The following is a 4,895-nucleotide window of genomic DNA, read 5'->3' as shown; positions in this document are numbered from 1 at the left end:
GGCCTTACCCACCTTGGAGAAACTGGCTTCCTAGGGCTAGTCAATTCCCAGAGATGGTACTATAAGTGCCCTTTCATACACAAACCAACCAATCCAGAGCCCACTCCTCTCCCACTTCCTCTATCAGGCTGTTACACTCAAGGCCAATATTCCCTTGCCTAATCATCTCAGGACCAAGTACCAGACAATTCAGGACAGCCCCTACATCCCAGGGCCTGCTGAAATTATTCTAACTAGTCGATCCTAAGCTTGCTTACCTTGCCTCATCCATTCCCTCCCATGGAAACTACAGTAAAGGTTCTTGCCTTGTAAGCATCTTCCATTAGGTAATGCACGTTGCAGAATCTGCAACATTCTGACCTGTAATGTGCTTCTGATGCTCTTCGGCATTAAATTCCTTGCTTTCAGAACCATAACCAGGAATCGTTAGGCACTGTGAGGAATACACAAGCTTCCATCCACAGGGCTTTCAGAGCCCCCAAAACTTTATTGCCAGTGGTGGTTCTGGCAAGACCTGCACCCAAATAGCAGGTAAAGGCACCCGGCTGACCATCAATGCTTCCCACATTGTATTTATCTCTGGTCACCTCCACTTGGCCTTCATAGATCTTGTCCATGCCAAACCTACTGAGAAGCCTGTATGCCACCAGCAGGCCAGTACAACATGCTGCAGCATCATTTGTCAGGCCAACCTTTACACCGTATTTTGGCAGTTCGTGTGCATAAGCTGCACAGACTATCATGTCCCAATCTATATGGGCATAAGCCATCTGACAAACGGTATGTCTATTTATCACACAATCATTCTGTATTTGTGTGTGTTAGACTTATTTTTATCCTGTACCACCAAGTGTTTCCAAGCATAATAATCAGTTTTACCTTCTCACTATCTTCTAAATGTCTCTTGGTATCTCTTAAAGTAGGCCTTATACTTGACAACTTTAACAAACCCCACCCTGCGGAACAGACCCGTGTCCACAGCTCAGCACTGACTCCTAGAACTGGAATTTACTCAAATTCTCCATCTTGTCATATACTTTTGACATTCTCCATCTTGTCATATGCTTTTTTGAATATCAGTCACTTAATTTGAAGTCTATGTCGATAACTCCAACATTAGAGAAAACTGTGAGTGTTTTTAGTTTGTTTTTAGTTTGTCTATTTTATTTTTTCCCTTGGTCTTGTTTATTAGTATCCCTGGTAATTTTTGTTGGATGCTGGACATCATCTTTGAAAAGTTACAGAGGTTCTGGGTGATATCCCTCTCCCTTTTGAATACCTTTGTTCATTACTGGTTCAAAAGAGGATTCGCTCTGTCCTCTGGAAGCTGGCAAAGAGGGAGATCACCTAAATGAAATCAGGCTGTGAGCAAGCCGAGGCTCAATGCAGTCTTTGAATACCTTGATCCATTCCTGGTTCACACCTTCTTCTGAAGCACAGCACTGCAGAAGTTCTGACTTAATGCCTGGCATGCTTCCCAGGGCCTCTCCTCTTGGATAGATCCCACACTTTAATATTTTGCTTCTCTAGCACCGTGAGTCTACCAGAAACCCTGCTCCACTGCAGCTGCCTTGCACTTGGCTTTGTGGCTCTCCTCCATGAACAGCTTAAGTAACATATGTTGAGGGAAAACTGATATTAAGCAAGGCTACTCCTTCACACGTCCTTTCTCTCTGAAATCTTCACCCCTCAAGTACTGGCTGTAAGTCCTTACCAGCCCCAAACTCCAATTTCTGTCTCCCAAACCCCTTGAGGTTGAGGAAAGCTCAGCTGACTTCACCCCTGCTCAAGGGTCAGTAAATGCCCCCAAGGTAAGCAGCATGCAGAACCTGGTCTAATCTCAAAGAACATTTCTGCCCCCTATGATCTTACCCTTCAAACATAGGCAGCCTCCATCATTCACATATGCCTTTAATTTTATATTTTACTTTCTCCAGCTTCTCTAGTGTCTCTCAGAAGAAGCATTAGGCTGTTACATGATATTCCATCATAGTCAGAAGGTGAGGTCTGTTGTGCCAGACCCCTACTGACTCCAGCAGGGATGGCACGATGTCCCAGAGGCCAAAGAAGAGACCCAGGGCCAACAAAGGAGACCCTGGGTGTATTGAGGACTTACATACAGGGCAGTTCAGGAGCAGCGAGTGGACAGAAAAACCACTATTGTTTGTAAAAAAGATACAGTTTATATAGTATTTTCACTTAGCAAACTCCACCTACCAACCCACACCTAGCACCCTCCCTTTAACCCAAAACAATGGGCCTCAATCCCCTGTATGACCTGCATTCCAAGGAATGGGCCAGGGATTCAGATGTCCTTCCCTTCAGAGATAAGGAGTGAATCTCCAGGCTGGCCACTCCTGGGTTCCTTAGCTCCAAACTCTGAACACACATTCTTCTTAGACCATAGGATTATTCTTAGGGTATGCTTGAGTTATTGCTGTCAGATGTGTCTGCCGTACAAAGTCCCACTGAGGACACATAGAAGGATGGCTACTAAGCAGTGAGGGTAAAACTAAAATGAAACACCACAAGTTTTTAGTGGAAAGAGTGATAAGAACAGGAGAATGAGGGAATTCAGAATAGCAATAAAAAATGGCAGGAGAGATGAGTCATGGGATATAGTATGTCTAGAAAGTGTTGAGGGCAGAAAAGAGTTGAAAGAAAAACAGGAGCAAAGAGTTGTAAGCCAATAATGATTCTGACCTTTCTCTAAACTGCCCTGTGTAATATACTCATCCACCAAATCGCCACACAGGCAGCATATGGCTAGCGCTCAACTCAATGGATTACATTCCAAAACTTCAAAATTGAAGTCATGTCTACTGATATGAAGTGTGGCTAGAAAGTATCTTAGACATGTGATCATGACATGCTTCCCCACTGGACTGTAAGCTCCACTAAGGGAGAACCCTTGTGTGGCTTGTTTACCATTGCCTCATCTGCCCCTAGCCTAATGTTCTGCACAAGTAGGCATGTTCAAAGTCAATTTACTGAATAATGCACCATTAAAAACATAAATAACAGTCAGGCACGGTGGCTCATGCCTGCAACCACAGCACTTTGGGGAGTTGATGTGGGAGGATCACTGGACGCCAGGAGTTCAAGACCAGCCTACATAGTGAGACCCCATCTCTACAAAAAAAAAAATTAAAAATTAGCCAGGAGTGGTGGCACATGCCTATAGTCCTAGCTATTCAGGAGGCCGAAGTAGGAGGATTCCTTGAACCCAGGAATTCAAGGCTGTAATAAGCTGTGATTGCACCACTGCACTCCAGCCTGGGTGACAATGCGAGACCCTGTCTCTAAAAATATGTAAATAAATAAAAACCTGAATAACAATTTTTGAAAACCATGAAATTATTTAGAGCCTAGATGTACATTGAAAGTGGAGACAGTGAAGCAAAATTTCATGCTACGGGATGTGAGGGAAAAAGATGGATTGAGGATGACATTAGCCTGAGCAATTGAAAGAATGGATTTGACACGGGCTGAGATGAGGAAAGATGTGGGTGTTGAAGAGGGTTTGAAGAGGGTCCAGGTAAGAGATTGGCTCTACATATGCTGACTTGGAGATATCCATTAGGGATCCAAGTTGAGATGTCCATAGGCAGAGAGATGAGTCCACAATCTTTAGCATATGATGGTGCTGAAAGCCTTGGAACTGGGTAAGATCACTATGGGGTGTGCTGACTATCCTCCCTTTGCCTCCCTATTGCCATGTTCCATCCTCCTATCCTCCTTTATCCTGGCTCATTTGGACTTTGTCAGTCAGATTTTTGGCTTCTATTGGGGTTCAGCCAATAGGAGCATGAGCAAGAGATCAAAGACCCAGACCCTCCTGGCTGAACTGTCTTATGCTGACTCTGTCCCTGCATCAAAGGCTATAGCTCCCACCAGCCAGCTCACACTTTCTATTACCCTTTTTCAGTTCCCGTAGCCACTCCTCTTCTAGCCCCTTCAGGCTCTTCACTGTTTCTAGCTCCAGATACTGCATTATCTATTGTTAGTGTGTCTAAATTGTACTCACATCTATAAAATGTCCCATTATCATACTCTCCTCAAATTACCCAGGTATTGCCTACTGGGGCCCTAATACAGGAAGAAGACAAGATATAAACCCAAGGACTAGGACCTGGGCAGTCAACTTAAGAGTTTGAGAAGAAGAGCAGGAGCAAGTAAAGGAGAACAAGAGGAAGCAACCAAGGATGTAAGAGACAAAAATATGCAGACCCCAGGTGAAGAAAGCGTCTCCAGAGGGATGAGCAGCAGTGTTGATGGTATAGATAGTTCATGTGAGATAAGGACCCACTGAGAATATGCCATTGGCTCAGCAACATGGGAGTACTGATCACCTTGACAAGAGCAATTTTGGTGGGATGCTAATGCAATGTTTCCACGTACAGTGATTACAGATAGAAAATGAGAGGAGATTCTGCTGATCTCTTCCCAATGATAATAAGTAATCATAGTTTCCGGAAAATGAGATATAAAACTATATTTAAGGTATATTTTTAATCGGCATAGCACTATGCAAATGTAGAGACTCCCAAATAATAATGACAGCCACCATTAAACAAGTACCAACAGCCAGGCTCAGGGCCAGACGCTTTGCATATATTGTCTTACTTAATCTTCATAGACATCCCATGAGACAGAATTATTATTCCCATTTAATTGATTCATTTGACAGCTATTTATTGAATACCTACTATGGACTAAGTACTGCTCTAACTTATGTAACATCAGTTATCCAAAGGGAAAAATGAATCTGCTTTAATGAACTTACTTTCTGGTGGTAAGGTTCAAATAAGGAACTGCAACACAGAGAAGTCACATAATTTTTTCCAAGTTCAAAAAGCCAGGAAGTAGAGGACCTAGAATTTGAACAAAACACT

At 43.3% G+C, this 4,895-nt stretch overlaps 1 pseudogene; it reads right to left on the bottom strand.

Moving 5' to 3' along the window:
• Positions 1-322: 322 nt before the first annotated feature.
• On the bottom strand, positions 323-3,994 carry LOC105490775 (large ribosomal subunit protein uL18-like; annotated as a pseudogene).
• Positions 3,995-4,895: the final 901 nt, after the last annotated feature.

Source organism: Macaca nemestrina, chromosome 16 (assembly GCF_043159975.1).
Source record: "Macaca nemestrina isolate mMacNem1 chromosome 16, mMacNem.hap1, whole genome shotgun sequence".
NCBI lineage: Eukaryota > Metazoa > Chordata > Mammalia > Primates > Cercopithecidae > Macaca > Macaca nemestrina.
This window is presented reverse-complemented; position numbering and strand designations above follow the sequence as displayed.